The sequence below is a fragment of the Coenobita brevimanus genome, chromosome 62 (assembly GCF_032717465.1).
Source record: "Coenobita brevimanus isolate Jiangsu-jjx chromosome 62, ASM3271746v2, whole genome shotgun sequence".
Classification (NCBI taxonomy): domain Eukaryota; kingdom Metazoa; phylum Arthropoda; class Malacostraca; order Decapoda; family Coenobitidae; genus Coenobita; species Coenobita brevimanus.
The window spans coordinates 24,869,110-24,892,486 of NC_137015.1; positions in this window are offsets into that span (position 1 = coordinate 24,869,110).

Here is a 23,377-nt window from a genome sequence, read left to right on the forward strand (position 1 = left end):
AGGAAATTCACCCATGAAGGAAGAAAAGTCCATTCAAGAAAAATAAGCCTGTGGAAAAGTGTCTCCACAGATTAGAAATAGGTCTATGTAGTAATCAGGACATGAAGTGAAGTAATTCCATGACGAAAATTAGTCCAGAGAGGGATTTGGTATGAGGGGAGGTATAAGTACCATGTAGAGAATGGGTTAGTGGCACAAAATAGGTCCCGGTAAATGTCAGATAATTTGGCCATGAGGGAAAAAAGCTCCTGAGGAAACAGGGCCATGGGGGAAAAGGATCCAGTACACAGGTTCACAATAAAATTAGATACGTGTTGACTGACACCAAGAAGGTATAGCGTAACACCGGCTTATATGTGAGTGGCAATTAACTGATAATCTTGGAAGAATTTCTATAAATGCATATAGATATATGTGTGCACTGAATGTGTGTGCGTCCGTTAAGCAACTGTACCTGCAAAAGGTGTAAGAAGTGATGTCCTTGCACCATATGCAGCGTCAATGAAGACGATCAGCAGTAGACCACGTTTCATCATTCTTGGGTCCAAAATCTGTGAGGGTAATCAGATGTTTAGCTATGTACAAAGTTCACCTATCTATTATGCAATATTCCTCTCCTCATCAGTAAGATTGGGGTCCTGAGCCAAGATACTACGTACCGGCATTTAAGGCAAGGGTGACAAGCCTTGATAAACCCAAGTGGCATCGTTTTAGCAATGATCCCCAAACAACCTTTAGACTGAAACCCTTTATGGTTCCCGTCCAGTTAAAACGCCTGAACCACAAAGCGTCGATTTGGTTAAATGGTTACTGACCATCATGGTAATTTCTTTCCTGAATTAGAAGAAACCATTTGGATTGTCACCAGAAGGATGCGTCACATGGAGCAAATGGATGGTGGCAACGCCCACCTATCGTATAGTTCGTGAAAAAAAGAAAAAAAAAAAAAAAAACGTTTCTCATTGGAAATACAATAAGAAACATTTCCAAGTGGATCCAAACGCATTGAAGGTACAGCTATTGTATCCAGAGTAAAGGTTCATATCCATATCCATATAATTCACCTCTGTATCAAGTTAACAAATGCCTTTACCTCAAATTGCTGTCACTGATGTAAATACTGGCTTTCAAACTAAAGACTAAACACCTATTTTTGCCAAAAAGTGTGTTCGCATTAGTTAGCTGAGGGGTTTGCTCTCTTCACTTTTGCTGGAAGTAACAGCGAGTTATACCCTCGAATTTGCCAAACCATCGGCAAAACCGGCAAACGCGTGCACAATCCTCTCGATACTCTTATTCCCCTTACCCCATCTCTGCCCTTCCCTTGCTCAACGCAGGTGCTTGCAAGACAGGTCATTCCCATAACACCACATCACCTATGGGGAGGATGTGAAGCGGGGTGGGTAATATGATAAATGCGAACACCCCCCCTTGCTCTGACATAAATGGGCTTTTCACATCATCTCCAAAGCTCGTATTATGACAAGGTTGGGGAGTTTGCATTTAGTTAGCTGCATACCAAAAGGATGGAAAGAGATAATAAAGAACACTATTTCATTTTGAAAGGTTTAATGCTTGACAGGAACATATACACTGAGGATCACGGACTGTAGCTCGCAGGCTCCCCTCCCCCCCCCCCTTTTATTTTTGCAAGTGGACAACGTTCGTAAAAGTTTTTTTTTTTTTTTTTTTTTTTTTTTCAGTGCCTGGTTTGATACAAGGCATGTGCATGGTAAAGGGTTCTGTGGCAAAGTGATTACACTGATAGATCGCACAGCACACAAGAGAAATCCAGTTGGCACATATTAATATTAACTATTTCACTTTCTATCACCTATATTTTGTTTTCATAGTTTCACTTTCATATGTTTCCAATTATTATTATTATTATTTTTTTTTTTGGCTGCCAAGATCACAAATAAATTTGAGAAACAATCTTGAGCTAGAGAACATAAGGGGGGTGCACCACACTACCTCTGGTGATGCCTATACGCCTGCTGTCCTGCTCACCCAATTGCGGCATTGGAGCATGCTGCACGGGCGGCTCCTAGCTGGTATGGAGCAGTATGACTGCGAGAGAAAGCGTGAGCATGAGTTACTTCTGTAAGGGCATGAACCGCATTGTTGTTTCTCGGTTACTGCCTGGGAAAAAGCTTAGTGCTATTCATGGGGTAACCCCCAGGGCGTGATTTTTGTATGTCATGATGAAGGCTGTCGCTAAACTTCAATGGCCATATCTCTGTACAAGTGAGAGAGAGAGAGAGAGAGAGAGAGAGAGAGAGAGAGAGAGAGTGTGTGTGTGTGTGTGTGTGTGTGTGTGTGTGTGTGTGTGTGTGTGTGTGTGTGGAGAAACGCCAGATGTGCCACTATTCCCAGAAGGTCGTGTGCTCACGGATCATCAGAAAAAGTCTGCTAACACTATTGTTTCACGGGTGATAGTAGAGCATTGGTTTTTAACCTTTTTGTCACTGTTTCCCCTTAGCACACCAAGATAGGATGTTAATACTTCATCCCACTTAAACCTGGAGAAAAAGTAGCAAAACAAATTGGTATTGTTAATGTATTTTCCAAGTGATTATACAAGCTACAAAAAGAAGTCAGTATGTGGTTTTCAACTACATTAAGACTCTCAGTGGAACATAAGCTTGGCTAGACTTCTGGTGTGGTGGGTGAACTGGTTTTTTCTTTCATCAGTTCTTCTATGCATGACTCAGTTACAGACAATATGCACCGCATGTCATAGTCAATAAGCTTACTTTTTTTTTTTTTTTTTTAAGCATTGAAATGCCCACTTCACAGCGGTATGTAGTTACAAAAGGCAACTACATACAGCTTTATCCAGAAAGTGGTCAGATCCTTCTCATAATGTTTTTATGATCTTAAACGAGGAAAATTGAAAAATCATCGAGTAATGTTTTACCGATATTACCCCCTTGTAAAAGCAAAATTATCCCTTTGGGGGTAATTACCCCCAGGTTATGAATCACTGTAGCTGAAAGTACCCTCACTGAAAAAGGGGGCACCCAAATTTGAAAACAGTGTCTCACGTGCCTAGTGAAATTTCCAGGCACTGCTTAAGCGCTGCTACTGGGCATAGAGGATGGTGGCCAATACATATCCTACTGGCTGGGATTGTGAAAGAAGCAAGCCTGAAGTGTTCTTTCTTGTTTTTTTGCAAGCGTCCTTGGAGATGGCAACAGGGACACCGCCAATCCATCCTGTGCAAAGATAAGGCATGCTGGAAACGGTGCACAAATCTGAGACAGTCCCCATCCTGCCTTTCCTCTGCACTGAACTCGATAGAAATTACAGAACCAGGGACTCCTTTATTAAAGGGTCTCCCTATTTCACTCAGAAACAGAGGAAAGCAGCCCAGAAGGATTGTTGAAGGAAGCCCATAATATTTGTAGCATATCCTCCACGAAATTAGGCGGAGATTAGAACTCGACAGAGAAATATAATGCATAAAGATTCATTACTGATTGCAGCTTAAGAGGTTGTTGAGGCATGCCTTTCTCAAAGGCAATGGGCTGAGGCATACCCTTTGCAGCACTCTGGTACTAAGAGCAGATTTCTCCCAAACAAGATTGAACTTGCTAACTACATTTAGCAGAACTTTGGATGCAGGTCAGAGAAACAGGTATATGAGTGACCACATCATCCAGTCCTCCTCCTCTAACGCAACTGGGCCACTTGCCGGCATACAGTGCATCTTGGATACGTGGTGCAATAACTGCAACATGTATTAAGTGGCAAAGAGGTCCACCTGCAAGTGGCCCCACCTGAGAACAAATGAGTTGAATATATCACTTTAGAGAGTTCATTCAACTGAGGCCAACGTAAACCTGAGGTGTGCATTGGCCCTATGGTTCTTCTATCCAGAAAATCCCGAGCTGACAGGTTTCATCGGCGATGGTGAGTGGGCCACTGGATTTGTTTTGTCTGTACTAGGAAGAGTTCAGACACTGACATGCCATACTATTCAATGAAATGCATCGCCAGTAGGTTGTTCCTTTGGACTACCCTTAGCTCCCTGACAATTATGTGCTTGACACACTGCCTCTGTCCAGGCCCCAGATATTGGTACCCCTCTCATGACGGCATGCCCCAGCCCAAGGTTTAGGCATTGGTTACGATTATGAGCTAAGGCGGTCTGGCACCATCAATCAACGCAGTCTCCTGAGGCTGGCAGGGACTGGATGGAGCATGTCTTGAGTGCAGCGTCCTGTCTGCTGGGATCACCTTTACCTCCCATGGTAGGTGGCAATAGCACAACCTGCCAAGGGAAAAGATATCATCTGTTGCTAAGTTCAGTGACCACAGCAGTGACTCCCAATGTCTACATGACTTCAGATTGGCATGAACTGTCCTAAACAAAATAAATTTTTCCGAAGGCAACATGCACTGTCCAGGGAAAGGCAAACTCAAACTCGCCTGGTGTCCTACTCCAGACCTAACCAAATTATTTGCATCACAAGGGTCAAGAAACATTTTCCATATTGATTATGAAGCCGAGCTCTGCAGCTGAGTTGGTTACTTAGCATGTATTTTCAGGACACTCCTCCTTGGTGGCTGCTGCAAGGAGCCAGTCGTTGAGATTCATTAACCCTTTAACCGCGGGTGTCATTCCAGAATGACATTGCAAAAACTGGACCAAACCGCGGGTATCATTCTCGAATGTTTGTGAATATTTTGAATACCCCGCGTTTTTTCCGTGCGCCAATTGTTTCAAGGGAGAGTAGCTATTAAGTTCTTTCACTCCAGCTGACCCCCACCTCCCTCCTCTCCCCCCTGGGGCCCCACCTCCCACCCCCTGGGCCCCCCACCCCACCCCGGACCAAACACGCATCAGTATCTGTCCAGCTGTGTGAGTGACAACACTGCTGATGTGGAAGTGAAGTGCAGGCAATTACAGTGCCTTTTACCTGCCTCCTTTTTTTTTTTTTTTTTTTTTTTTTTTTTTATGTGTCCGACTCTGGGCAAAGGTTTCAGGGCCTATAACTTGGGGGCAGTAGCCTATCCCAAGGTCCAGTAGTCCTCCTACACCTCCACATGTCACCACTTCGGCGCTAACACCCACCGTCCATATTGAATACATGCTAGGACTGTCTCATACAGGACTGGTGTATTGGTATTAGCGGGGGTATTTTTACGACATGTCGGCGGGTCATCTGGTAGATCAGGAAAGTCTGCTTTTAATGAAATTCAAATTCTTAAACTGTCCCCTGCCCCAGCCAGGATTCGAACCTGGGTCCATCAGGACTGCAAGCCGCCTCTCTACCGATTCAGCCACACAGAGTGGGTGTTTATCGTATGTGCAGTGTTCATATATGTTTATAGTATTATTATCAGAATGAGGTTGGCATTTGGTAATGGTGTGTGAGCGAAAAATAGTGATTACAACACCGCTGATATGGCAGTGAAGTGCGGGCAATTACAGTGCCTTTTACCTGCCTCAGTGAACACAGAGTGGGTGTTTATCGTATGTGCAGTGTTCATATATGTTTATAGTATTATTATCAGAATGAGGTTGGCATTTGGTAATGGTGTATGAGCGAAGGTATTGGTGAGTGAGCGAAAAATAGTGGTTTTAGATCGCTCACTTCTAATGGCACTGCCCATCCAGTGATAGTCAACGAAATCATGAAACCTACATCATTGCAAAGCCGAAGGTTAGTACTTTCTAATGGTACCTTATTTTTCGCTCTAGATTTATTCTGTGCGGAGTTATAAAGGTTTAAAGTTTGTTTACATTTTGGTCGAAACCCCCGCGGGAGAGGACAGTCGGGGCAAAACAATGCCCGCGGTTAAAGGGTTAACCCGCCCCGTCCCGTCGACGTATGGGTACGTTGCAACGATTTGCATTTGCCAGTCCTGGCGACGTACCAGTACGTCGTGCAATTGCAAGGTCCCTAATTTGCACAATTTTCAATTTTCGCGCGTGATTTTTCGTATGTATACATGGGACATCTTCCTCTATTCCTCTAGAAGATGCCAAGCAGGGACAATGCCTTACACCGCATAACCTCCCCCCTCCCCCTCTCACGTCATTGTCTCGGCAATGGACCTGTTACCAGTGACCTGGCTAGTAAAGATATTCAGGGCCAGAGTGATTCCCCAATCGATGACAATCTGGAGGACAATGTTTACATAGCATTAGAAGAAGAAACAGCCAGAAATAATGATCAGGTAATGTGGCAAAAAAAGATCAGGTATGGTGATTAGTTAGTGAGTGAAACAATGCTTATAATGCCATTATTACTGCTTGAAAACCAATATACTCTCATACTACATATACATTCGTACCAAGTAAATAAATAAATACCGTTTATGAGTGGATAAAATAGTTACCCTCCCATAGAACTCGTTTTCTTTGGTGCCAGCATGTTAGAAAACCCAGTCAGGTAAGGAGGAACTCCTACCTGGATTGGGTATTTTAAACCTCAGGTGAGCGATTTCTCTATGAATTTTCGATGTTTCTCACCAAAAGCGAAGGTTTTAGCCCAAAAATTTTTTGTCGAAAATACCTCGGGACTGGGGGATGTCGGAGGTGCGGAAAACCTCGGGACGTGACGGGTTAATATGTAGATCCCCTCTGACATCAGATGATGCATCAGCACCTTTGTTGGTCTAATGAAGACACGACGAGCTAGGCAAAGACTGATAGGCCAGTATGTTGACTGGTAAGCCTTCTGGATCAGTGCTTGTTGTGTGACACTCTTTTGCTAGTGTTAAGTTTTGAGAAGTGGGGGCCTTGGTGCCCTTTTGTCATGCCGGATAAGTTCAGTGACGACAGGCTGGTGCCTTGTCGTCCAGTCTGGTACACTTGGAGAGCCTGTAATGATGAGAAGGCGACCTTCACCACCTGAGAGAGGTTTGATTAAAGGGCAGGAAGTGTATGGTGCGTGGAAGGCATGCATATGCCTCCTCTACGTATGTATCCAGGACCTGGTTAGGAAAAAAGGGAGCCTCCCTGATGATTCCTTCCCTGGCCACTGGTTCCGTTGTGATGAATGCCATGCTTCTAGCATTAATACACTTCTTCACACTCTGCAATGCAGATTATTAGCAAGTCCTTTGAACTAATGTTCATCCGTACCAGCACAGAACCTGAGTACTTAGCTTGGTGATGGGAGTTAAGCTCCTGAGAGATGAGCAATGCTGGCAGTTTCCCTGTTCTATACCGATACTGGGAATCAGATAGGCATGACTCTGTGGGAAATTTTGTGAGAGTTAGGCCACTCCTCCAGATATGACAGGAAGCAGGCCAGCGACAATAAGAGGGCGAACTACTCTGAGAAAACCACCCCTTTCCAAATGTCGTGCAAGTCAAGTTCCCATTTGACCCAGGAAAAGGAAAGTGTCACCATCAATGGTGAGAGTGTTGTCCTCCGAAGCCATTAGCTGCACCATGCTGTCTTCTTCAGTGGAAGGTACGGCAGTCACTGCATCACTGTAGGCGTCTATGATGGCTGTGGCATTGGTCCTGAAAGGCCTTGCTCTGGCTTGCATGTTCGCAAGCCAGATAATGGGGAACTGAACTTCCATGGTTTCTTGCACCATTAAGACCCAGCATAGTTCAAAGTCCTGGCATTCTACTAACGGTTTGTCCAAATGTTCCGTGAAGGTTTTGATGGATGAGACCTGCTCAAGCAGCTTCCAACCCTTCAGCACTATCTGCCAGTTAAAAAGCAAGTGGTCCTCACTGAGTTTGGGAATCTCGTCCTCCTCGTTCCTCATGTAGTTGTCTAATCTAGTCTGGTGGAAATCTTAAATTTCATAACTGTCCTATTACCGTTTCTATCCTCCTGTCTGTGCCTTTGTCTCTAGCTTCCTTTCTGGTCGTTCTATAGCTGCTGTTGTAGACAGCCACTGTTCTTCTACCGCTATCAATAATGGTGGTCCCCAGGGTTCATTATCACTAACTCTTCCTTTTACTCATCAGTAACCTTCTAAACACTACATCTAACCCTACCCACTCATACGCTGATGACTTCATTTTTCACTTTTCCATTAGCTTCGTGCAGTAGCCATCTCAGCAGTTACTTAAAAAAAAACAAGGCATGATGCATTGGCACACCTAATGTCTGACTTGGCTCATATCTCTTTTGTGGGTAAATGTAATCTTGCTGTTTTTTATGCATCAAAATCTTAGTTCTTACATCTAACAACCCAGTAAAATCTTCTATAGGAGTACCCTCTAATTTTTAACAATACCCGGCTCAATTCTTCATCACCTCTGAACATACCTGGGGTTTCATTCTCTCGAGATTTATCTTGGAAAGAAAATATAACCTCTCTTGTAAAATATGTCTCGAAGAGATTCGGTGTGCTAAGGTGACTCCGTGCCTTCTGTACCCCTGCACAGTTGCTGACTTCATTCATGGGTTTTATTCGCCCCTGTGTAGAGTACAACTATCATGAGTGGGGAGGCTTCTCATATACAGCTCTTCTCAACAAGGTAGAGTCCAATCCTTTAGTCTCATTAAATCTCCTCCTCTTACTGGCTCCCTTCACCTTCTGTCTCTTTGCGGCACTGTTGCATCTCCATCTTTTTTCTGTCGGTACTTCAGTGGTCACTGCTCCTCTGAACTGTCTGCTTGCATCCCTCCATCACTATGGCGGGCACGAAGCACCCGTCTAGCAATCATTTCTCATCCGTTTTCTTTCCATCTTTAAATCGAGAGTTAACTGTTACTCCCAGGCTTTAATTATGCAACAGGTCAACTCTGGAACTGTCTCTCTCTGTCTGTATTTCCTGCTGCCTATGATCTCCAGTCTTTCAGACGCAGTGTATCCAGGCATCTCGAAATGATCGGATCGTGAACTTGGATCATATATATGTATATATATATATATATATATATATATATATATATATATATATATATATATATATATATATATATATATATATATATATATATATATATATATATATATATATATATATATATATAATTTTTTAGGGAACAATTTGCAGGTTCCCGGCCTTTGGTTCCTTCTTCCTTGCATAAAAAAATATGTATATAGAAATACCTGGATAGACACTCGGAATGATTATACAGATGATGGAGAAATGCAATGTGATACAGGTGGACGCCTTTATGCAGTGTCATAGATAGAACCAGGTGGTGGAGCCACCTGGTTATACAAATGTCCGGCAGCAAATTCCCTATCCCTCAGAAGGGGAATTTTGATGTGTAGGAGGAAGGTAAGTTTAGTCTGCAGTCTGCCGGGTACACAGTTCGGATAAGCCAGGAGTTGCAGTTACTAGTACTAATACAAATACTACTATGATCAATTTACACACACACACACACACACACACATACTTCTGTAGCATGTGCTGTCCCCATACCCACCAGGCCACCACACGTATCCTCCAAATGTACTCATAAGTACTGCACTGAAACTAAATGTAAGCGTAGGCCTAAGTGTATTAATAAAGGTAGCTGTACTGTACATATTACGGACCTGGCAGAAAGGGTTGTTGAAAAAGACTATAATGATCACCGAAACCCGTGTTGTTGGTCATGGCCCGCTTCACCACCGACAGTTACTCAGACCCGTATTCTCGTTGGCTGAAGAAGCTCTCTAATACCTGTTCTTATGCGATATATTTAATTTCTTACTCCTTCCTGTCCTGTTTTGTGTAGCATAAATCGTCCCAATTTCGCCTTACTGTACATAAATAACGTAAAAAATAGTAATCATCTATATCCAAATAGATGTCCCTAAGGAAGACGTATCATGGAACTTCCCTAACCGACGGGAATCCACGCCTTTGTCATTAGACATTCAAGTATTTACTACCGTAAATCTCTATGGATAATTTTCTTTCATATTATCTGTCCTTATTAATCCCTTCTCTTGTTCTTGTTTTTCGTGAGATAAGGAACAATGGTCAGGATCTGCTTTCCCCATAAAAAATGCGAATTGGGAGAGGATGAAAAACATGAAGACAACGAATATTATTTATATTTTGAAACTGCCGTAATTGCGCTATTGGTTCAAAACTTTCGTTCCTCCTGCTGGCCATGTGTAACTCAAGTATTATAATAGTTATAGTAATTGTAACTAACAATTGGGTAAAACTAAAATGTGTAAGTAACCAAACCGATTACAGTGACGGTATGCAACCTTGGTTAGACTAATAAAAGGTTACACCTTGCTGAGCGGCAGGAGGAGCGGGTCTTTTGGAGACCGTAGTGTATTGGAGGTAGTGCCAAAATAATATTAATGTTCATTGTGTTCATCCTTTTCATCCTCTGCCAATTTCTTTTATTGGGCAAGGGGGGGGGGGAATCCTGACATTTCTTAAATTAACTAATAGATTATATTGCAGAAATTATCCTGGTCTGTCAATCACTTTACAACACTGACATATGTTATGAGTACGCCAACCCTTGATATCTCATGAAATTTTTTTTCTGTGACGGACCGGCCCAGGGGCCAGTCTAACAGTCAGTGTTACTTAGAGACAGGTCAGAAATTAGTCTTCCTAGACCTTCCTGGATGGTTACAGGTACCTTCCTAGGATCCCCCAAGATGATTAACATGGATTAGTGTTATATTCACAGCGGTTCGTTTTAATACCTTAATGTCCTTTATTAAATTGAAGATTGCTTCTTAAAATCACTCAACAAGGACCTTTTAAAACCACTTTGACCCTTTTTGCACCAAGAGCCCAGAGTGTCTGGCAATAAACAGCTTGGCTGTGTTCATCTTAAGAACCGGAGGATTGAAATATCAAGTTCTTCACTATCTGAGCACTCTTCAGGAATGAATGAAATTGCCTGGAAAGTCTATTTTGATACTGAATGAAATAGGTGTGTATTTTTATTCAGACAATATATTACACAGAAAATCAGGGACCAGTTTAAGCAGTTACTAAGACAGGGTACTAATGAGTCACTTGAGATGTATTTTCATCTACTGGTATACGAATTCACGTTCTGATGATGTTGAGCAAACTATATGTTGCAAGTGAACTCATTCATGTTGCCTTCAAAGTGAAGAGGTTCGATATAACGTCAATCACCCCTTCACTATGAAATGTCTCCCCAGTTGAATGAAATAGGTTGTGGGTTGCCAGAGTAACCAATGCATCGCAGTGAGTGGTTTAAGGGATATGCAGTGGTATCCTGCTGCCAAACATGGAAAGTATTCCGGCACTAATTCGCTCTACACAAAACTGCAAAATACTTTCATTGTGAAATATTGCAGAAATTATTTTTTTCTTTTTTTAACTACTGACAAGAATACCTCTTGCCGGGAAGGACTCTGAAACATCCTCAGTTAAACCCCTTCAGTAAAATATGTAATAAAAAAAAAACAATTATCGTCAGGTGAGAGCAAAACAGATATGAAGAACGCAAAGGGATTTACACCCAGGATCGTGTACATATGCAGGATATATTGTTTTATAGGCAAACTTTTGCCTTATTTTTTTAAACACAATGGCGGCGGTTTGTTGATGTTCCTAAAGAGCTTTTAGTGTCTTGCACTTCAAGATTTTCCGCCAGGTTAGTCCTGTCACGCTCTTCTGTAGCCACAACTCAAGACTGATTGGCAACTGATCGAAGCACGAGACTCCAAGAGATGTCCCGTGATTTTCGTATTATTTTTTGAGCCCCATAATGATTATTTGCCGATTCCAAGAGTACTGACTTCTCAAGCATGAAAAGGAAGAGGATATGCGTCCCAAGAGACGATGTTTCATAATGCACAATAAGCTGTGGGCAAGGAAATGAAATGACATTGCTGAGATAATGTGTCGTCTCCTGTCACTATACTCGTCCTCCAGGATGTGGTTCCGAGATGACGTATTCTCTGACAAGCTTTGGCTTCCACATTTCTCTCCTGCTGCCAGCGATCAATCCATCTGTAAATCGAGGAGACACTTGCACCAGTCTCCAGGGCAACGTCTTTCACCGATACGCCCTCCAGCCACATCCTCACTATATGCAAACGATCTGCCATCACAGATGGGTATAGAATTAGGCGCTTACGAATTTACCTTACAATGTCAGACAAAATACTCAAGCAACGTTATTTATGTGCTAAGGTGTGGTGCAAAATTAGGGTAAAATAAAGTATCATTAATCTCTTGTACAATCTTGTGGAGTTGGAGTAACAGCTATATATATATATACTGTATATATATATATATATATATATATATATATATATATATATATATATATATATATATATATATATATATATATATATATATATATATATATATATATATATATATATATATATATATATATATATATATATATATGAGGAAGAAGGAACCAAAGGCCACGAGCCAGCAATAACTGTTTCCTCCAAAGAAAAAAACAAAATACAAGAGAGAGCCAAATTCAAGATCTGATCATTTCGAAATACCTGGACACACTGCGTTTGAAAGACTGGAGATCATAGGAAGTTGGAAATACAGACAGAGGGAGACAGTTCCAGAGTTGACCTGTTGCATAAAAATGAAGGACTGGGAGTAACGGTTAACTCTTGCATTAGAGAGTTGGACAGAAAAGGGATGAGAGTTTTCTGCTAGACGGGTGCTGCGCGCCCGTCATGGAGGTGGAGGAATGCATGCAGACAGTTCAGAGCAGTGACCATTTAAGTAGCGTTAAAAAAAAAAAGAGATAAAAATGCAACAGTGCGGCGAAGAGACAAAGGTTGAAGGGAGTCAGTAAGAAGAGGAGAGTTAATGAGACGAAAAGCCTTTACTTTGGGGGAGGCGGTTGCTGAATCGGTAGAGAGGCGGCCTGCAGTTCTGATGGACCCAGGTTCGAATCCCGGCTGGGGCAGGGGACAGTTTAAGGATTTTGAATTTCATAAAAAGCAGACTTTCCTGATCTACCAGATGACCCGCCGACATGTAAAAATACCCCCGCTAATACCAATACACCAGTCCTGTGTGAGACAGCCCTAGCATGTATTCAGTATGGACGGTGGGTGTTAGCGCCGAAGTGGTGACATGTGGAGGTGTAGGAGGACTACTGGGCCTTGGGATAGGCTACTGCCCCCGAGATATAGGCCCTGAAGCCTTTGCCCAGAGTCGGACACGTAAAAAAAAAAAAAAAAAAAAACTCTCTCTCTCTCTCTCTCTCTCTCTCTCTCTCTCTCTCTCACACACACACACACACACTTACTTACTTACGTACTTAAAGCTGACCTTCTGCTAAAGCAGACAACGCCTGCCATACTCACTAGGATGGTGTGTTTCTCACTGTCTTTGGTGCCAAACTTTACCCCACAGTCGGCATATCAAATCCTGGCTTGATGGGAGAACTCTGTTTTGGTTGTGCCTCCATAGTCTACGTTTTTCTCTGGCCAGTTTCCGATCTTCTTGAAGATGTATTGTTCCTTCGCTGCAGAGGGCTTGTCATTGTTCTTTGTTCGAGGTATTGGTATCAAGATCTTTTGGTATGATGTTACCTTTCTTTAGAGTTGTCCTTATATGATCATTATAATTATCTTTTCTTCTGTCCCCCTGGGTTGCGACGTGCTGCAGGGAGTTGGCCATACAGAACCTGGTTTGGAAATGGTGCTCTGGCATGTGCAACACGCCTCCAGCCCATCTCAGATGTTTTTAAGACAGCATGGTTTCTATGCTGTTTGACTTTGTCCATTGGTGGATTTGTTATTGAGGGGACTTTATCGTCCCATTTGAATCCTAGGATGCACTGTACGTACTGCATGTGAAATGATTCAAGCAATTTGATATGACGCTTGTTGCTAGTCTAGGATTCAGCTCTGCATAAGAAAGTGGAGAGGCATACAGATGTATATACTGAAACCTTTGTCTCGTTGCTCAGGCTGATACATTCAAAGACACTGGGTCTGAGACGTCCAGAAAAAGTCGAGATGTGCTTGATTCGTACAAGGACTTCTGCATCAATGTTATGTTTATCTGTGAACACACATCCAATGTAGGTAAAATACTCCATCTATTATACATTTTAGCCATTTATCTGAAATGTATGAGACCCTGCTAGGTTGTTTCACTGATATATTTTTCTGTTTTACTGACATTCACAATCCCATTGCATGGTGTATATTAGAAATGGTGGCAATGCTCTGTCGTAGGGCTCCTGTGCTGTGTGTAAGGATAGCACAGCTCTCAGCTCTAGGAAAGAAACCTTTAACTGTGACTGAAGACGTCCGAGATTTAATAAGTTACCGTCTAGACGGAAATCGATTTTTATTAAATCATCAGGATTCATTTGTTGGTGACTTAAAAGGGCGACTGCAGTGAGTCAGATGTTGAAAATGACGGGAGCCAGGGCACATCCTTGCTTTACCACCATGTTCATTTTGATGGGGTCGGATTTGCTGCCATCTATGGACACATGAACATTCATGTTGTCATGCGGACTATTCAGGATGGTAAAAAATTTGTCTTCAACTCCGAATTTTGAAAAAGCATTCCACAAAAATTCTCTGTTGTCAATGTCAAGTACTTTTGCAAGATCAGCTCTCGTAAATGCAATATACAATTCACAGTTCTGCTCGTGGCATTTCTCTTGTATCTGTCTGGCAACAAAGATCATAAGATCATATCACAGGAACTCCTTCCCTACAAAATCCGTATTGTGTTTCAAGAAGTGTTGACTCAGTCAGATGTTTTTCCTCAGTCTGGACAAGATTATCTTGGCTAGTACTTTGGAAGCATTCACCAGGAGGGAGATTATTCTACGTTGTCACAGTTTGAGCAGTTCCATTTCTTCTTGTAGATGGTTACAGTATCAGAATTACGCCATTCTGATGGAACTTGTTCTTTATTCCAGAGAGTCAAAATGAGATTATCGAGGCATCGGTGGAATAAATGGCCACCATCTTTGTTTAGTTCAGATGGTATGCCGTCAGGGCTTAGGCATTTGTTAGTTATTAGAGAACGGACAGTTTCTGCAAGTGTTGGTGGGACACTGAGATCTACTGCTTGAGGTGCACTTGAGATGTTATCATGGATATTGTGCTTCCCTTGGTTTCTTCAGTTCAGTAAGGTATTGAAGAGTTGTTGACCATCTTTCCAGGATTGCTTGCTTGTCATTCAGGCGCTCTCCCTCGGGTGAATGTATAGTGCTTATGTTGTGTTTGGTTCGCATTTAGTTGTTATCGACTTGTAGAATCCATATACGCCATAAATATCAATTTATCTTTGCAGCTCTTTTGCTTGCTCATTTCACCATTTGTTCTCCATGTCAGACAGTTTCCTCTGGGTTTTGCCTATAAAGTTCTGGAACACAGTTTTTAGGGTTTGGGAGCAAGGATGAGCCAGCCAGTTATGTGCTCTATTCTTCAATCCAGAAAGGTAATGTATGTCCTCAGCATAATCATCAAACCAGTCATTATGGCGGTGAGAGGAGAAACATAGGGTTTCTTCTGCAGTGCCAAGAAGCACTCTGTGTCTAGGTTTGTTGCATTGTTGCTTAGGTCAAGTGGTGGGCACTGAAAGAGTTTGTCTGTAATAGTGCTGGGGACGGTGTTACAAGCTGCTGCATCCTTTAAAATAGTAAAGTTTAGATTCTTGGAGAATGGTCTACGGTGCATTTGTGGGGATATGACTAGTTACAGATTGGCGAGTATAAGGTTATGGTCTCTTGAGCACTCAGCATCTCTCATGGATTGGGTTATAAGAACTCTTTGATCTCGTTCCCATATACCGACATAAACAATTAGGTGCCAGTGTCTAGATCGTGGTGTCTTTTGTTTATTAAGTTGAAAAATGGCATTGGTGATGACCAGATTCTGTTATGAGCATAGTTAATGCAATATAACGCCATCATTGTTAATGTTACCAACTCTATGGGGGCCTATAATGGCTTGCCAGAGGTGATTATCTCTTCCTATTCTGGCATTAACCCGCCGCATCCCGGAGATGCGAATTCACGTCCTCACATGATGTGCACTCATATCCCGGAGACGTGAATGAACGTGGCAACATTGCAAGGTCTCTAATTTGCACAATTTTCAATTTTCGCGAGTGATTTCGCGAGTGATTTTTGGCACGTATACACGGGACACCTTCCTCTATTCCTCTACAAGATGCCAAGCAGGGACAATGCCTTACACCGCATAACCTCTCCCCCACCCCTGCACGCCATTGTCTCGGCAATTCACCTGTTACCAGTGACCTGGCCAATAAAGACATTCAGGGCCAGAGTGATTCCCCAATCGATGACAATGTGGAGGACAAAGTTTACATAGCATTAGAGGAAGAAACAGTCAGAAATGATGATCAGGTAATGTGGGAAAAAAGGTCATGAATGGTGATGAGTAAGTGAGTGAAACAATGCTTATAATGCCTGTATTACTGTTTGAAAACCAATATACTCTTGTACTACATATAAATTCATACCAAGTAAATAAATAAATACTGTTTATGAGTGGATAAAATAGTTACCCTCCCATAGAACTCGTTTTCTTTGGTGCCAGCCTGTTAGAAAACCCAGTCAGGTAAGGAGGTACTCGTACCTAGATCGAGTATTTTAAACCTCAGGTGAGCGATTTCTCTATGAATTTTCGATGTTTCTCACCAAAAGCGGATGTTTGAGCCAAAAAAAAAAAAGGTCCAAAAATGTCGGGACTGGGGCGTACCACTGCCCAGAAAACGTCGGGATGGGGCGGGTTAAAATCTTCATGCACGATGTGTTTGTTATTATGTGGTATTGGGGAAATGGTAGCATCCAAAGAGTTGTTAAAGGAATCTTCTCCGGCATTCTCAGAGTCAAGAGTTGGCCATAGGCACTGAAGAGTGATATATACTGGCTTTAGACAGAGTTTTGTGCTCGCACATCAGGGTCTCTGATATACCCACAGGTGATTCTTGGATCTTCTATAGTAAGTTTTCTGAGTATCCTCTCCAGAAATAATGATGTAGGTTGCCCTCTCCTGAGAGGCGAGTCTCAGGTACGGCAGCAGTGCCATGCTATTATCGTTTCAGTTCATGGGAAACAAAGGCAGTCTTATGGTGTGGTTCTGGGTCTTCGTCAGAATTAAGCATGGTCCGTATACTCCTGGTAGCAAGAGTCACTGAGATTCTGTTGGTTCTTCGACCTTAGTGTGGAATACTTTGACAAAAGCGGTTATCTGTTGAAATGCAAATGTTTAGGTTACCTTTTCTAAACCTCTCCCCATCAGATTAAGTAGCTGGGTATCCATTTCTGGCTGCTTAGTCGCACTGGATGCTGCTGAAGGCATGGCATTCTTCTACTGTATGCCATCATGCCAGTGACCACTTCGCCAATGCCGTCAATGTGCAGGACGCGAGCTAGTGACTTGCACCCACATCCATGACCTGTCACCGTCATCGTATCCTGTCGCCACAGTCCATTTAGTTTTGACAACTGGATTAAACGAGAGGTGAATATAGCAGTGGGCTTGTGCAATGAAAGCATTTGGTTGGTGGTGAGGGTGTGCAGTCCTATCGCCACATTGTTTGGCCCTTCTTAGCCTGTGATAGTGGCAAGAAGATTCACCAAGATTATCTACCGATCAGGGTTGCAGGAGTCTGCCGGGAGCTCTGTCTGTCGAGCCCTGCCTTCTGGAGAACATCACTCACGAATTTCACAATCGGGGTTTACTCTCGTAGCCTTATCCCATCCAAACTTGGATGGCTACACTTAGTCTGACCCCTCACTGATGGTCCCTTCAGCATGGGTAACCATGTCCACCTGTTGGGGGGATCTCCCCCCACTGGCATGGCCCACCAGATTTATGGGGTACACATGCACCCCACCATGACAAGGTGGTTCCTGTGGGAGGTTTCACACACACACACACACACACACACACACACACACACACACACACACACACACAGGGCACAAACTTCCATCAACTCCCTCTCAGTCCTACGGTTGGAAGATGCTAGACTACAGTAGAAAATCATTAGTCTACAGTCTGCCAGATTTATGTTTGCGTGAGCCAAGGGTTGCAACTAATACAGTATATAGAGTATGGTGTATGCGTATACTCATTTGTATATGCTTATGCGGGTTATCTCAATTTGGTACTCAAGTTCACAAGATCTGAATCTGCCTTAACCCAGACTAAGTTATCCCATCACTGGACTAGTTCCTGCAACTTACCTTACCCTACAGTAAATTAAAGGTTATTTATGTACAATGCATAATATACTCGAGTAAAGAGATACTGCTGCATTACTATAGAGGTAACAATACCATCATTACCTTTTCTTTGCTAAAGGATAAGGAAATATAAGTACACAACCTCATTATGCCTGTATTTCTTCCTGAAGAAACAGATTTCTGTAATGATAAAATAACAGATCTTCAGCTTTTATCCTAAGCCTGACCTCTGATCCTCGAGGAAAATAGCAGAAATATATTCCACTCTCTTTGAAAATATCACACTCCACGAAGGAGTAAAATGTCCTTTTTTTTTTTTCTTTTTGTACCGAGGTTCTGCACAGTGACACCTTGGCGCTGTGGCACCTATATGACTGGATGGTTCCACATTCAGGCTAAAAAAAAACTTCCTCAGCTTATCTTCCTGTTACTCGAAATGAGGATGGTGGACTTCAGATGAAACGTAGTTTCATCTTGCAGTTCACCAGGTTCTCAATCAGACGAACCTAGGGCGACAAACACTTAGACTACACACTGTCAATTTCGAGGAGTGTGATAAAGCTGTGCTGTTGTGTTGCTCTTACTGTTAACTCTATACTGCTGCAGAAGGAATACCCCTTTCTTGAGGGTGGCTGTGTAACGTGCAGATCACTGACGTTTGAAGAAATGGGCTTATCAACTATGGTCCGGTAGGTGAAGAACGGTAGACAAAGAACCATCCCTCCCAAGCCCTATGTACAGCACATTCAGGCAATAAATGGTTAACAGATTTCTGTTGAAAATAAAATTACTGATTGCCTGATATATTAACTGAAAGAAGAGCTTGCGGCACCACTGCCAGAGTCAAATTCCAAAATAATATGAAGATGAACTTCAAACTGAATTAAATGAGTGGGCTAGATAGCAAGTTTGCACAACTGATCGGTGTTTATAATGGCCTACTTACACTGTCTGCTGTAGTTTAATGGAGTCAGTCTTGGAGGACGGCCCATACGAACTGGCGAACTTCGATATTCCTGAGCCATCAGGGGAGACGTGTGTCTTGGTTGAAGAGGGACGTATGGAAAAGTGCGTAAGTGTGGATGTTAATATCTGTGAGGTGGAGTCAGGATTCCGCGATTATGAATCGTGAGTGAATTTGAATAAGGCCCATTCAACTGAGCAGACTTTGGTTAGCTTATTCCCTTTATATATATATATATATATATATATATATATATATATATATATATATATATATATATATATATATATATATATATTTGGGATGTGCCGATAGTATTGGTATCGGCAGTATCGGCCTTTTTTTGTAGTATCGGTAACCATATCGGCAAGGTAAAAATATGGCCGATACTCCGATACTTTTCTGGTTTATTATGTGATTCAAGACACTCATGTTTCATGACACTGCTAAACAGATGGTTATAATATTATATTACATAAATACCGGTACATGTATAATGTAACATTATCCTATATTAATATTATATATCGATTACTCTATTGCTCCTTCATTAACAACACTCACGTTGCAGGCATTCCTACTCATATTCCTCCTCTTCCCCGAACTACTCCCCCCCCCCCCGTCTCCTCCGTCTCGTCTCCTGGGGGAGGGGGAATGGAGCATCGCTCGCAGCGAGCACGGTTTCCAATTTGACAATTTTCTTGTTAGATTTAGGGAAGTTTAATATCATCTACCTACATGTAAAACTGAATAATACAGGTTTTAATGACAAAAGAGTGTGCTATTCTTATCTTTTCATATCCATATTTGCAAATAGCCAAATAATTTTTCATATTCAGGTCATTTACCGAAATTATAAGAGAAGCGGGCAACTCGAGAGTCTAGTATGTTCTCTCCACTTGCCGCACTCGCCGCCAGTCAAACTCCCCACTCGATGGTATGCCCACGCGAATGTTAATGAGCGCACCAGTCACTGTGGCAAACGAGTTGCTGATACTGATTAATCTAACATTCTGTTGTTTTTATGGCTTCTTCTAGTCAAAGACGTACATCCTCTTTCGTCTGGAAGTATTTTGACACATGAAAACGATGAGTAAAGTAGTCTGTAAAGAATGCAAGAAATTATTGTCACGTGGAGGAAAAGAGGGGAAGCCTTTTAATACAACATATCTTAAGAAACACCTGCAAAGCAAGCACAAGGAGAAGAATGAAGAATTAAGTAGAGAAGAAGCTCAAGTTAGAGAAGCAGAAGAACGGCTATGGAACAAGAGGATGCTGGAGGGATATTTCAACAAATCTGCAAAACAGAGTACAGGTGCATCAACATCAACAAATGAAGTTCTGTTAACTCTGGATGCAACTTACGTTCGGAAGCAAATTTGGGGCATCAGCAGTCCCCAGTCACAAGCCATTCACAAAGCAATTGGAGAAATTATTGCTGCTGACTGCCAGCCATACTCTGTGGTAGAAGACAGTGGCTTCAGAAGACTAATGAAGAAGTTGAAACCTAATTATGAGTTGCCAGGAAGAAAATATTTCTCTGCACAAATTATTCCCAATATTCAAACGAAAGTACTGGCAAAGGTCAAGATAGCATTGAAAGAAGCAAAGAACATCAGTTCTTCTACTGACATTTAGACCCGTAGCTCGGATACAGCTTTCCTTAGCTTCACAGCACATTGTACTGACATCAGTTTTGAGTAGAAGACTGTTGTACTCAGAGTTGCACCTTTTCCAGGATCCCGTACTACATCAAACATTGCTGACATGATCGAAAGTGTCATTCAGGAATTTTAAATTCAGTCCTACAAGATTCACATTTTTGTAAGGGATAATGGAGCTAATACTGTGAGAGGTATTCAAGACACAGGCTATGCTAGTCTTTCGTGCTTCCTTCACACACTGCAACTCGTAGTTCATCATAGTATTTTCGAACAACGAATAGTAAAGGACATCATTGCAAACTGCAAGCAAATAGTTGGGCATTCAGCCACTCAGCACTTGCATACAACAAACTAGCTGCGCTACAGAAACAGCATGACTTGCCAGAGCACAAACTGATACAAGACGTTGCAACTACTGGAACAGCACTTATTTCATGATTGAACATATAGTTGAACAAAAAGCTGCAGTTGCCAACTACTGCCTTGATACTCCCAACCTGCCTGTATTTGATGCCAACAAATGGACTTTGCTTGGGCAGCTAACTGCATTGCTGAAAATATTTCACAAAGTTACTGTTCGGCTAAGTGAAGAGGTCTGCTACAATCTCAGAAATAATACCTCAGAGTTTCTACAAGTCTTCGTAGCAAAAGCATCAACTGACAACAAATTCTCTGGAATTGGAAGTACTCTTTCTGCTATTAACTCATCTATGAAGAGACACTTTGAAAGCTATCTGGCTGATTACAATCCAATACTAGCCACATACCTAGACCCTAGATATAAGACTGCCTTCTAAAATTGAAGCCAATGAAGATTCCAAAATGTATGAAAGCAACCCGGAACGAACAATGTCAGGTGCCATCAAGAAAAGGACCGAAGCTGTTCAAGAGGAAGATGGTCCTGGTCCTGGACATACAACTTACACAATTACTACGAGAGATGGAGATACGCAAGAGACTGCGAGTGCCACTGAAAACTTTATGAGTGATGGGTTAAGTGATTTTGACTTTGACAAATGCATGGACAAACTGGTTCAAGAGGAACTTGGTGATAGTATTTCATCAACTCCAGGAAGTTCATCTAAGGATAAGAACCCCTGCACATCAGTGTCATCACTGATTAAAGATGAGATGATCAGGTATATAATGTTGGAATTACAGTCATGTGATGGAGACCCTTTCAAGTGGTGGAAAAAGAATGAAGTTATGTTTCCAGTGTTAAGCTGCCTTGCAAATAAGTACCTGTCTTCTCCCCCCTCATCAGTTGAAAGTGAGAGGTTGTTTAACACTGGGGATAGTATTTATAATCCATACTGGAATCGTCTAAGTGCAGACAGAGGTGAAATGTTAATGTTCCTTCACTACAACTTGCAAATATTTGATTTTGAGTAGGATATATTTAATGTTTAGCTATCCATGTTTTCTGATTTCTGTTGATTTTCATAATGATCATTTACAAGGAAGTTGTATTTCTTTATCTCATTTTCTTACAATGGAATTTTTCTGTATGTAAATAACAAAGGTGTGCAAAACACTTTAATGCTGCAAGTGCAAACAGTTTTTGGACTGCACTATCTTACTGCTAAATATGGTTGTGGAGTGTGCACAAGTACCAGCTAACACAGTAGCCCAAGTATTATGTACTTAAATGTGGTTGTGGAGTGTGCACAAGTACCAGCAAACACAGTAGCCCAAGTATTATGCACTTAACATCTAAGTCTCCAAGCTCTGTACACTGGCAAACTGCCACCAAAGGCTGTTTTTTTTTTTTTTTTTTTTTTTTAGTCTAATTTCTGTTAATCTTGATATTTAATTGTAATCATGTAGTACAAAACTAAAAAAATTATCTTTGAACGTCTAAGTGTCTGTACACTGGCAAACATCCACATTTTTGTCTTTTTAATTAGCATCTAATATTTTTTTGGTAGTTTTTAATTTCTGTTAATCTTAACCTTTGATAATAATTATGTACTAGAAAACAAAAGTAATCCTTTAAATTCTTACGTATTACTATTATTAGTTTTATACAGTGGAAGTTTTCTTTCTATAATCTGTTCAGTTTTTTCTAATTACTGTTAACCTTATAATTATATAATGGAAATTATAGTTTTCCCTTTTTTTTCTTTTTACCGTACAGTGAAGTATGTCATTTTTCTATTTGTGCTTAGTTTTTTTCCCTTGATTAAATGAAGAAAAAATTTTCTTTTATTTATTATTCACACAAGCAGATTATCAACTTAGCAAAACATTTTATTATTCCGACTTCTTAAGGTCATAATTGCCACTTGGTAGTTGAGAACTGAGTCAACTAATTAAGATCATGGATACTGAATTGCTGACCTCAGCTCTGCATGGCATGAGAAGTTGCACTCTTAGGGTCGCTACTCTCCATGTGCTCAACAAACAGGTGGATGCTGGGTAAAAGTTCACATACTATATATACTCTTTCAGTTTCGACTCTGTGAATCTATGACTTTCCTTTTCTTCTTTTTTTTTTTTTTTTTAACTGTCAATACCATGCAATTATAGGCCTATAGTTACTTCCAGCTTCCCCTATTTCTAATATTAAAATACAAGTAATTCTATACTTTTATAACATAAGCTTACCAAAGTTACAAATTAAACACAGGGTAATAAAA